This window comes from Zonotrichia albicollis, chromosome 6, assembly GCF_047830755.1.
Source record: "Zonotrichia albicollis isolate bZonAlb1 chromosome 6, bZonAlb1.hap1, whole genome shotgun sequence".
NCBI lineage: Eukaryota > Metazoa > Chordata > Aves > Passeriformes > Passerellidae > Zonotrichia > Zonotrichia albicollis.
The window spans coordinates 10,652,813-10,665,768 of NC_133824.1; the positions used below are offsets into that span (position 1 = coordinate 10,652,813).

The 12,956-nt window shown below is 46.2% G+C and overlaps 1 protein-coding gene across 2 annotated transcripts in view; it reads left to right on the top strand.

Annotated features, from left to right (window-relative positions):
• Positions 1-8,493: 8,493 nt before the first annotated feature.
• Positions 8,494-12,956, top strand: part of FOXN3 (forkhead box N3) — a 201,719-nt gene continuing 197,256 nt past the window's right edge. Inside the window, exon 1 of one of the 2 annotated variants that reach the window (XM_074542499.1) lies at positions 8,494-8,631. The gene's annotated coding sequence lies outside the window, so the exon portion shown is untranslated. The remainder of the gene's footprint in view (positions 8,632-12,956) is intronic. The other variant, XM_074542498.1, reaches the window with a different exon arrangement.

A 12,956-nucleotide genomic window follows, 5' to 3' on the forward strand; every position in this document is an offset into this window, starting at 1 on the left:
CCCAAGCACAGGGACACTCATATCTCTCGAGTGACAAGGACGTGTATGGTGTCAGTGGCATCAGTCCAGATATATATTAATGGCAGAAGACAGAAAACACTGTGTCCCTCATTCTGAGATGACCCACCATAGAGAAAGATCTGAGCTGTGATCTTCCTGCCTCTGGATATGCTGTCTCTTAAAGCAGGCAGGAGTTCAAATCTCCAACTCTGTTTCAGTCTTATTCACTAATAAAAACCTCAGGTGTTACTGGAAATACTATTGCTGTCTGCTTTGGCATGTGAAGTGTGCATCACTTGCCTCATTGCCTTAAAAGCAGTAAATCTCTATTTATCTTGCTGGTTACTTAGTAATGAAAAGCAGTGGCCAAATCAGTTATCTGAAAGGGGCTAAATGACAATTTGCTCCACACCTGACACAAGTGAGGCAGATTCAAAGCCCTTCTTGGTTCCCATGACTGGGTCTATCCAGAGTGCTTGAAACAGGCCAGCACACAGAGCTCTGCCATCCTGGCATGTCCAAGCAATCCTGCTGCTGACCAGCCAAGGACACATGGGTATTTCTTAAATTCCCACTGTGATGAGACACAGCATCCTGTGACAGTTTATGAACAAACAGCAATTGTATTTAGTCATGCCTTAAAATTTGGTAAATGTCCTACCCAGCTATCTCAAAGCACTTCCAAACCTGGTCCCTCTCTTGACTCAGGAATTCATTGCAGTGGGTAAGATGTCTTCATAGGAATTTGTTTGTGTTTTCCATTTTCCACCTGCAAATTGGGGAGAAGGCTATTCAGACATTTTTGTGAAGGGATTTGGGAACTCTGCAAGGAGAGTGCCATTTAGGTATCAGATATCAGTAGCAGCCTGTCACATTGAATTCAGCAAGGAAATGGCTGGCTCTGCTGTTGCAGCACTCATGGAGGACTCAACTCCCAGATGAATTAAGACTCTCTGTGTGACTGAATCTTTTTACGTATTCCTGCCTCACCTGTAAAATGGAGACAATAATGTTTCCCTGATTGAATGAATTTTGAGAGATAGTACATTAATGCTACTGAGACCATCACCATGCAACACCATGTAACAAATAATTCTGCAATAGCCACACATCCAGCATTCACCTGCATTTGTATTTAACAGACTATGGAAGGAACTGGACTATTTACACCTCTACTCTAAGGCAAAATGCTTGGAGACCACATCCAGACATCCAGGTATCTGCTGAACTTCATGGGGTTTGGTGTCCAAGTTTGAGCTTGAACATAGATTGCACAGCTAATTCCTACTTAATTTATAATAGCCTGAACCTCACTGTGAATGCCAACCCCTGACTTATTGGGAACCTGAATCAGCTGCCCATTTTGTGCCTTGGGTCTATGTCTTGAAATTACTCTATTGTCTGCTGCAATCTACTCTAAAGCTGGAGATTGGTTTCTACAGGAGGCAGGGAAACATTATGTTGCCAAACTACTTCCAGTCTTTTCCAGGATTACAAGTCAGGGAATGGTGGATAGATCTTGTGATTTCCATCCTACAATTTAAACCAGATGGGCTAGCCTTGCAGCATAAACATTCAAGCAAGAAAAGCAAAAAAAATTGGCAGAAGTTGTTCTGTTTCCTGAATAACTGTGTTATTATCACTTATATTTTTTAACGAGATGCATATAAAGCTCGTTTACAAGATTGCTTGATCACTGTCTTTGATTCATCCCAATAAAATGTGGAGGTTTTGTTTTTGCTGTACAATATTCCAGCCCTACTGCTTGTAACAGGTACAGGGGCTAATACATGTCAGCTTTCCCTCTTGAGAAAAAACAAGGTGAAGACACAAAATGCAACAGCTGTTGCATAGCCAGAGCCATTGGGATGGGAGTAGGACAGGAATTATTGCAGGCAATGAGAGAGAGGAAGGATTTAACCTGAATCAAACCTCAAGACAAAGATTATGAACCCACAAGTCCACATAATTTTATTGTTTGTTGCCACCATGTTTACTTGCAGTTCCTTCATTTTGATACAGGTATCAATACCTGAAAAGTACTGAATGTGTGGCTGGCATACTGAACTATTAGAATAGTGGTGAAAATCTCTTTCCTGTTCATTTACCCTTTACATACATGAAAGACAAGACAGTATCACAAGCAGACACAAAAAAAAAGGACCCAGATAATTAGATGCCACTCATCTCAGAACTTGAAAGCCAGTAAAATAACTTAGATGCTGTGAAAAAATATCTGTCATAATTAAAATGGCTGATTGGTGAGAGCTGCAGTGAAGGCCAGTGTATGGGGCCATGCTAAAAACATTGCTGGAAGGAGCCAGATCTACATACCTGGGGAAACTCAAAGCCAGATGAAGTTACATGGGAATTTCAAATCACAGGCTTGCAGGGTGAATGCTTAGCTTCAATGGCACACAGCAAATTAGCACAACACCAGGGCAGACTTGAAGCTCCTCCTCCACAGCCCTGGGTACCAGCAGAGCTAAAATTTACATCATTTGCCCAAGCCATGTCTTGGGAAGCTGTCAGGAACGGCCATCATGGCAGGTAAAGCCCCAGGTTTTGACAAATCCCAAAGTAATAGAGATTAAGATGTTAATGGTCTGATTTTCACTCTTTTGACTTTAATGCATGTGCTGTTCTACGCAGGGCTGAGGCACTGTGGCGACCCATAGCCTCTGAAGGAGATTTGGGGATGCAGTGGCTGAATTTGCTGAGCTCTGGGAGATCTGTCAGGACAGTTGCAGAAGCCACTTGGAGCAGCATCATATCATTTTCTGACTATTCCTCAGCCACAGCAAACTGGGATGCTCTGTGTTTTTAATCCATCTCTGTGTTAGATATTTGCTTGAACCACCTGAGGAAGCAGTCTGTGCTGAGCAGGGTTACCTTCTGCTGAAGGAGACTGGTGCTGTCACACAGGCCATGGTGGTGATTCAGCAGCGTGGCCTCAGAGGCAGAGCTACACCAGGGAGCAAAATCCTGAACCCTGCCCAAGTCAGAGGCAGGAAAGTGCAGCTGCCTGTGCTCAGCAGCATGGGCAGAGGGCAGCACGGAGGGTGCCACACTGAGAAGGGTGGCAGAACCACAGGAGGAGTGGGAGAACCACAGAGAAGGGAAGAGGCCTGGGAAGCAGATGCTGATGTGAATGAGGAGGTATAATGAGCATCCCTATGTCTCATTATACCTCCTCATTCTGGCTAGATCTAGAACAGCCAGAAACACTGAATTTTTGTGGTTGCAACAAAAGTAACAACCTGTAACTGTTGAGTAAATTCCAGGATGACTGATCAAAGAATTGAAAAGAAAAAGTAATTTTACAAAACATTGGAGACTACCATGCTTCCTAATGATTCCTTCAGAGAGGGCTAACTTTGGAAGTAGCAGAACAACTTCTTAAATGTTTTCTTATGGTTTTATATTATTCTAAATTCTGATTCTCAATACTTATCAGGGATTTTTTTCCCACTAACCATAAAGCATATGCTATCTTGTATCCTGGTTACATGAGATAAACAGATAACCTTATTTTTCACAGTCAGTTTTTCAGCATTTCTGCCATTGAAGATCCTCTTCTACAGCTTCAAGCTGAAAAAATCTTTGTGGCAGATTTGGCATTGCCTGTAATAATTTATGAATGTGATGTGTTGACATGTTTATTGTGTGCATACATTGAGCTACTTCAATAGCTGGATTGTCAAGACGTGTACCCAGGAGAGAGAAGATGGATCCAGGCATACATTTTTGAGGAAACACTTGGGAAACAAAGCAAGTGTTCCTCACTGTGATGTTTTGGCTGGGCCCCTGTTAGGCTCACTGGAGAGATTTTCCTGGGAGAAATGTGGGTGCCTGCAAAGGAAGACATGAAAGACCCTGGAGAATTTACAGAGGACCATTTAAACAGACATTTTTGTGAGCAAGATTCCAAAAGGGGTTGAAAGTGCTCAGATCCGTAGATGTTTAATTTAGTAGATGTTGGCAAGACTACAAGAAAAAGTGCATGTGAAATGTTTTTTAACCAACATACTTTATTTCATGGGTTAAAGTGTTCTTCTGTTTTAAAAATGTTTCAGTCATGCAGGAAGGCTGAAGGTCTCTCTCCTCATGTATGTGTGTGAGCTTGGAAAATGCATGGGGTACATAGGCTGGAGCTTGTGTTTGGTATGGTACAGGGGAATCAGATTATCCCAGGCATGGAAAGGTAAAAGCTCAAGGCCTGCTATAAGCAGAAGGCAAGCCAGAAAGATCACTGCCAGCTGTGGATATAGCAGTAACCATAGGAAGATCATCACCTTTCATATAAGTCCTTATATATAGTTCTACTAATGGCTTTTATTAAACATTTAAGCCTTAGCATTCAAGAGACTGATATTTGTTACAGAAAAGCTGTCCTATTAACACAAAGTACAAGCTGAAACAAAGCTAATGAGCCTTAATACTTGCAGGATAATTCAAAGTTTAAAGGTGGTATTAACAAAAATAAAATAAGGAAGAGTAGAAAACTCCAGTTTCATTGTCCACTAGAGAACCTGAGTTTTTTCCTTTTGGATCATAAAATTAAATCTATTGCTCAACCCTTACACTGTTACTAAAGTAGTGCAAAAACACATATATGTGCATAATTAAGTACCCCTCTGTGACCATAAAAGGTCTCACTGGCTGTTCAAGGGGAAGGTGAGTGGGATTTGATTCAGCAGCATGAAAGAGGGAATGGTATTACTGTAATCCCCCTGTATTTCTTTACTTTGATGGGGCCCAGCCTTATGTGTTAGAGTGATGGGCTGTAGAGCAGTGGCAACTGTGTTCCAGTGCAGAGTCTGGGCTGCGTGCCCTGTGCATGAGACACAACAGCAAACTGTCCTGGAGCTGCACAGGTATTTATCCTATGGAAATCATACCTCAAATCAGACACACAAACAATCTGAGGCACTGGGTATATTAGATATACCTGAAAAGTTAGGTGAATTTTTTATTTCTTTGTCTTCTGGTTTTGCAATGTCAGATATAAATGGTAAATGGGTAAGTGGAAAAAAGTCACTGAGTCCTGCCCTTGAAAACACGATCTGTCTTAAAGCACTGGCACTTCAATCTTTGTGTTCAAATGAAGAGACCAAACAAGTTCAAGAAACAAACGGGGTAAAGAGCACAGCTATAAAATGACATTTTGGAAGTGACAAGTGAGCAGTTGTATAGTGACCAATCTCCTACAACATTTATGCTCAATTTCATGTGGCCCCCATTAGCTACACCACCTGTCCCAGGAGCTCCCCATATGTCTCAGTTTTGGTAAAAAAATTTGGAAATATAAAAAGGGAGTGGGTCTCAACATAACACAATGGAGTTGTGGGGCAGGGCACATACAGGAGCACTGTTCACATCTCAGGCAACACCTGGCTCCACTCCTTGATAAATATTCACATCTTGCTACAGCAAGACCTTGAAGAGGCTCAGGGGGTTTTTAGAGCTACTCAGTAGACGCAGTCAGGCTCCTTTTGAGCTGCCTCCCCTGTGAGACTGGAGCCTTTCCCAGGAGGGATCCCTGTGGCAAAGGGCCTCTCATCTGTTTGACCATGGAGCAAGCACCACATTGTGCTGGCAGCAGAGAGAAGGCAGCAGAGAGATTTTTTTCCTGAGGTAGGAGAAGAGTCACCTGTGCCCTGGGGCTGCTCTGGGGGCTGCAAACTCGGCCAAGAGACAGAAATAACCCAGGAGTTGTTAGCTGGAGAGCTTGGATTTACAGACTCTCCAGGAGAACAAGGCTTAATGAAAATCTCCAAGGAAAATGAGATAAAATGGACTGATGTGGACATCAGAAAACTTCTACAGCATAAATCATAAATTCTCCCCAGTTTGGAGAGAGGTAAGAATTTCATCTCCATTAATTTAATCCGGCAGATAGAGATAACAAAGCAGCCTCTACATGGGAGAGTTAACATGGCTTGGATTGATACAGAGAGACAAGATGCACTTGCAGGCATAGGAAAAATGCATCTCTCAGAAAATTTCCACTATTAATATTTTTCCCTTGCAAATGTGGGTCTTCTAAAACACTCTTTTCTTTTGGAAGGATCTAAATGAGGAGGAGGTGGGAAGTAGAGCTACAAAGCATGTAAGAAAGCCTCAAATACATGAGTGGGAGGAAGGAGGAAGAAATTAAAGAATAATGAAGCTTGCATCACTGAGAGCAAACAACAGAAGAAGGGAAATGCACGGCACTTGCGGCTCAGTTTTGAAGGAACTTAGGCTGAGGTTAGCATAGATACAGGCACAGAGTAATTCAGATTATCTGAGCAAAGAACAAAGAAATGTTAAAACTGATTTCATTAGGAAAAATACCTGCCTTAGAGTTAATGGGTAAGCACAGGAGAAGCACTTGTTTGTATTGTTGATATGAAGTAGTCCTGAGAGGATTATCAGCACATGTAGTATCCAGGTTCATTACAAGGCTTGGGCATTGCTTCAGTGGGGCCAGGATTTTACCCTTCATGGAGTCTCTGTTGACATGTGTGAGATTGCCTTATGGGATGGTGTTGCAAACAGATATCTGTATTTTTAAAAACAAGTAATATAAATCTTGTTAGCAATATGGTGCCTGGGGTCCACAGCTGTAGCTGCATCAATAGTTGAGCCCAAATGTTCAGCTACTCTTGGAGTGGTGTCACTGAAAGAAAATCAGGCACTTCTACTTTGAGAGCCTCACTCCAATGGTTATCCATCTGAACCAGGAAGCAAGCCTGGAAGAGGAGCCTGAGATTGGGTTCATTCCACATCTTCCAATTTTTGTCAGTGCTTTGCTGTAAGGGCATTCAGCAAGCCACGCTGATCTATCCCAACATAGTATTTGAAAATTTTGCAGAGCTTTTGCAGATCAGTCAGTAGAAAACTTTCAACTGAACTGAACATGGAACCTGTGTGTCTTACACAGGAATCCTGTGGGATGGGATTGTCTGTGTCACCAAAACCACCTACAAAATGAAAACTGTAACTCTTCTCAGGAAACCCCAAGGTTTTATATTCACTTTGGAATAAACTGAGCCCATCCATCCATTGAAGAGGTGAGCATTGGGGAATCAACAGGAGGTTTTGCCATCTGCACAGGCAAGCAATGCTCAGGGACATAACCAGGACCAAGATGGGGGCAGGGAGAAGTTTCATGCCAGAAAGTTTTACAAATGGAAAGGCTACGTTGCTACTACAACCTATAGCAGCTTTTAAAATCAACTTGGAGACAGCAAGAAAAAAGGGCAGAGGAACAATTTTCTATTTCCTAGTAGAGCTGTATTTGATAGATAGAAAACCCTATTCCTTCTCTTTTTTCAAATCTTGGCCTTAAAATTCAGAGTTGATACTTTTTGTGCATTGTTGTGCAATGTGGTGGTGCAAAATGTGAGTCTCCTTGTATCATGCACACAGCAAAGCATGTTGATCTAAGGTTGGCAATCCTGTAGAGTAGCGGAGTTTGGGTAGGCAGGAAAAGGAATTGGGGGGGGGAATAACAGCTGTCATTTTTTCCATGTCCAAGCTTTGTGTCCAAGAAAGAATGTATCCCTTAGGGGTAAAGAAAAAAATCTCATCCCATCTTGAACCAGCCATTCCCACATTATGATAAAATAAATCTAAAAGGATAAGGTAGGCTTTTCCCTGAAATCACTACAGTAATCACATACACCTCCAGTTGTCCTTCTACAGGGCTGGTTAAAGAAAGCTCACTTAAAATTAATAATTAAATGTCCATTACAGGCTTGGCAGTCTCCATGTGTGTGGCAGTGCTGATGGCACCAGCTCCCTCTGGGATCCTGCCAGCCTTTGCACTTGCAGCCAGGCCTCAGTTCAGCCCAAAGCTCCCCCTCACCTGCCTTCATGGCAGCAAGGCAGGACACGCAGAAGGAGGAGGAGAAGGCTGCAAAGGGCCCGAGGAGCGGGCAGGAGGAAGCAGGTGCACCCTTGGTATTGCAGCCTCTTCTGGCATGGGGAGGTTTCTCTGTTTCAATCGTAAATACGAGGCAAGGAGGTGTCAGGCCTCAGTGAGGCTCCCGGCGGGTAAGACGGTAAAAAATAACAGTTTCAGTTCTGCATGCGTCGTTTTCCAACGTGTAAAAGACGGCTCCCGTGGCACGAAGGCCGTTCCCAGTCGCAACGCGACGGCCAAGGAAGGCGGCCGAGGCGTGTGGGCACCCGCCGGGGGTTGTGCCGCGACGGGCAGGCCCGGCCCCGGGGGCACAGCGGGCCGGAGAGGGGTCCCCTGAAGGCAAAGGGACAGAACGCGTGGGACCTGCATCCTCCGCTCGAGCCTGCTGCATCCCCGCACAGCGGCAGGAAAACACCCCAGAGGGAGCAGCGCCTCTCAACCCGTCCCCGCCAGCTTCCCGCTCCCGAAGTTTTTCCTTCGGGGCAGCCCGGCGCGGGCACCAGCCGCCGGCTCCGGGGGCCGGCTCGGCGGGGCGGGGCGGGCGGGCGGCGCTAGGGCCCGGCGGGGCGCGGCGCCGCCGCCGGGGGCGGGCTGGGGGCGGCAGCGGCGGCGCGGGCTGCGGCTGCCTCCGGCTGCTCCCGCCGCGGGGCGCGGAGCGGGGCGGCCGCGGGGAGCGCCCACCACCCCGCGGCGGCGCGGGAGCCAGGACGCGGACTGAGGTAACGGCGGGGGCGTTTCGCGGTGTCATTGGGAGCGGGTGCCCGCCCGCCCGCCCGGGCTCGCCGCTGTCGCCGCGCCCCGTCCCTCCCGGGCCAGGGAGCCGCGGCCAAACTTTTGGGGCCTCTGGGCCGGCGGCTGCCGCGGGCGGGCAGCGGCGCCGCCCCGGGGCGTTTGTGAGGGCTGCCCCGCGCGGCTGCCGCCGTCCCGCCGCCGAGGAACCCCGCCGGCCACGGGCGGCGGGGAAGGAAAGGGAAGAGAAGGGAAGGGCGCCCTGGGACGAGCCGGAGCGGCGTGCGGGGCGGCTGCCGGGTCGCATCCCGGGCGGGCTGTGCCCCCGACAGGGCGGCCCTAGGGCTCCGGCCCCGGCTCGGCGGGCGCTGCTGGGGCAGCGGCGCAGCCGGCGGCGGGCAGCCCCCCCACCGCTCCCTTTTGTTCCTGCGTGCCGCCGGCGCTTGGATCCCCGCCCGGGAAGAAGCCGCTCGGTACTTCCCGGGCTCCGTCTGTGCCTGCACACCCGCCTGAAGGGCATCCTCCTCCGGTAGTGTTGGCCTGTTAGAGCCGCCGGGAAAGGGATTTTCCCCTTCTCACAACAGCTCCCCGTTGCTTGTCGGTCTTCAGCGCCGGCTCTTCACTTAACTGGACTTACCGTGTGTTAATTCCTTCACAATGTATGCGGGTGTCCCTGCGCCCTGGAGAAGGATTTCCCTATTGACTTGCCGACTGTGATGCGGCCAGGTATTATTTACATCATCAGAAATATGCCTGTGTAAATCTGCTCGCACGGTTACAGTGCGGCTGCTCTTAGAGCCCAGTTTGCCGAAACTTTAATTGCAGCAGGCGATGGTGTGCCGTGAATCCATTTCCGTCAGGGCGGGCCGATACTCCGGTGGGATAACGGCCTCGCCGAGGCGATCGCGTGTCACGCAGGGACAGATCCCGCTGTTTCATGGGATGAATCAGAAACAGAAATCAGCCAACAATGACAATGAGTTTGTGTGGTTTCTAAAACAATTTGACGTGGTAACGTCTCTTAAGGGTACAGTAAATGGGGCAGCAAACCCCCAGTTTTCTCTGGCACAGCCCATGGATCAGCCGGTAAACAGCGTAAACTGTGATCACTTTGCAGCCGAAAATATAAGGCCTTGCAGCCCTGGCTGCCGGAGCGTTACGTGTCATTAAAGTGGCTCTCTTGGAGGAGAGGGACTGTCCCAGGAGCTACAAAATCTATAAACACTTTTCTGATTGGTTTAAAAATTTAGACACAGGAAGCGGATGGTATCTAATAACAGACAAGTGGAGACACTGTTGTCATGGAAACTGAGAAGACTCCCCCCGCCCCCCCCATGTATTTAAAAAAAAAAAAAAATAGAAGAAAAAAGTCTGCATATCATCAGAAATGCCTGCAGACCGCCTTGGCTGCTGTTGCCTTTCCCACAGCATCTGTTGAAACCTGAGAACATGCCTGTCAAATCAAGGTCATTTTACAATAAAACCCTGCACCGCCGCCTCCCTCTCTCCTCCCTGGACCTTGTCCCACACTTTCCATCCAAGGAGGAGTTGAGGAGGTGCAGCCACCTGTCCCATGCCCACTGGTGTCCTGCCCCAGCCTAGCCTGCTGCTGAGAAAAGACTCAAAGCAGAAGGATCATGGGGCTTAAAAGGCAAAAGTAACAAGGGTTGAGTTTTTTATAATTGGATGATCAGGCCGTGTTTCTTTCCATGGGCATCTATGGACCTGGGAAATAAAGTTGGGATTGATTTCCCTCTGTTCCTTTGTATTATGAAACTATATTAAGATATAATGATTTGGACTTGCATATTAAGTCTGTTTCACAGATCTGCATCACCTATTAAAAAAAAAGCAGTGAATGACTTTTGGAAGCCCTTTGCAGTGCTTTTAAGAAAAAAAGAAAACACATTTCTCTTACAGTATGCTATGAGGAGAAAAGCAGAAATATGAGAATAAAATATACTTCATTGCTGCTGAATGCAGCATGAGAAAATCAGACTATTATTGTCGTAAATTGAAGTTTTACTTTGCTGGACTATTGAAAGTTTATTGTGTGTGAAAGGAGAGGCTATTTTGCTTTTGAAGCAAGAGAGAGCTATTTCACAGCAAACTCACAAGAAAGGTGTTAATGTTTTTGCTTATTTTCTTGGGCAGCACCCGTTGATTTCAGATGTTTGTGATAGAGATGTCTTTGAGTATTCACTGCATTTTGTCTAAAACATTTCCTTTTGTTCCTCTCTTTAATCTTCATTTTGTAGTGACCAAGCTGAGAAATAGCACTTTAGTGCTTCACCCGCTGTATAAATCATCATCATTTTGAAACCTTAAATGACTGGTTTGCTTGCATATTACACTTTTTGTATTATCATTTCTTAAGAGAACCAGAGGCTGATGATCAAGCCTTGCAGATCAGGAGGGAATCTTGCAGGGGACTGAGGTGAAGATGATCAGTAACCTCTTTACCCACACCCTTGGATCTTGCTGTCCAAAAAACTCAAGCAAGGCCTGACTTTAAAACTTGGTTGCAGGCAGAGCAGGCTGAAGGGATGGTAGGGGCAGAGGGAGCAATGCCTGCTTCTGATTGGGGAGTCCCTGTTGGCAGCTGGGCTGGCACCAGGGTGCAAGAGGTGGTGGGCAGAGGCTTAGGGAGCCAGGCAGTTGTTTAATCCAGCTCACTTCTGGTGAGACAAATGCTGCTTTTAATTGCTGTGGAGCTCAGATGGAGAAAGTTTGGCTTGGTAGCAAAAGTGTGCTGTTGCTTCTAGAGGCGAATTTCCTGTTGTTGGGAGCAGCCTTATCGGCAGGAAGGTTCAGGGGCAGGAAACGTGTCGGTTACTTGTTTTTACACATTGAAGGAAATGAGCTGGATTAGGTATCTCCAAGGTTGACCCTTCATCACCCTCCATGTCTGTGCTACTTTATTTATCTCTAATGATTTTAGCTTGTGAAAGTTTTATGATGTCAGGCATTCCCAAGGGAAATGCAAGAAGTTAAATGCTTGTGTTGTCCTGTCATTTTTTTTGCTGTTATAAGAAACCACCCCACCAACCTCTCTGGGCTATGTTTTCAGATGTGTCCAATTTCCAATTTTTACCTTTTGAGCCTCATTGCTGATACTCAGCTGGGCTTTTCTTTTTCTTCCCCCATTAAAATGAAAGATCAAAAAATGCACCAGTTATTTTACTAATAGGAGCAGTTCTTACAGTTCTGAACTGCCTTTCATCATGGATCATAAATCACTTTACAGAAATTAATGTTCTAATATCCACAGAAGTTGTGGGAGCATAGGAAACTGAAACTTAGCATTTCACATGGACTGCACAAAGTTGCAAGGCAAATTAGGAGCAGAGCTGGAAGTCAAATTAATTGCCCCTTAATTAGCAATTGCTAATGGATTAAAACTTAGAAAATATGTTCGTGTTTCCCAAGTGTACTCATGCTAATGCCCCAGTGTGGTGTGTGTGTGTTTGGGGTGTGGGGCTGGGAATATAAGCAGTGGTTCCAGAAAATGCCAGTTGTTTTCTGGTCCCTGCCCAGCGTGGCTGGGATGCCAGGTTGGAGGCTTGTAAGGTTAGACACAGCTTTGGATGAAGGTCCGGAGCAAAGGTGAGGGCTGCAGTTTAGCTCTGTGTGTTCTCATAAGCAGGGAGGCTCAGGGAAATAAACATTTCTCTGATGTCAGCTCACAACGGGGTTTTTATGGTGTTAAGCTTTGCAGAGTGTTTTGAGGGGGAAACATGGAAAAGTTATATAAATTTGTGAGAAGCTGCCTGGCATGCTGAGTAGATTCAAGTGGTGGGTTTTTGTTGTAGGAGATGTCTTGGTGTGAGGAGCTGTTTCTGGCAGGGGAAGCTGCCAGGGCTGTCTGGAAGCCGAGACTGGAGTGGAATGGGACTGTTGTGGTTGATGCTGGAATTTGCCAGTTCATGACTTCAGATGTAACACAATGCAGTGTGACTTTGGCCACAATTTTGACATATTTGTAGTGAAACTGCATTTGCCTTGTTACCTTCTGTCATGACCAAGCCAAAGTAAAATTGTGACAAAATAATGAAAAAAAAAAAGTAGTCCAACAGAGCAGTGTTTCAGTTAAGTATAAAATTACAGCTGTGTATTTTCAGAAGTGATCAGCTGATTCTGGGAAACCAGCCTGAAGTTCTGCAAGGCAGGGCATTTTTTGGGAAGTGATTCTGTCCTAGAGTTTGGGAAATTCTTCCCCATTTAAAATGCCTCAAGTTGAGCTGCGAAGCATAAGAGCAACTCAAACCCTCCCTAAACTCCCTGTAAGACTTTAGATGCCTTTGACATCCGTGGG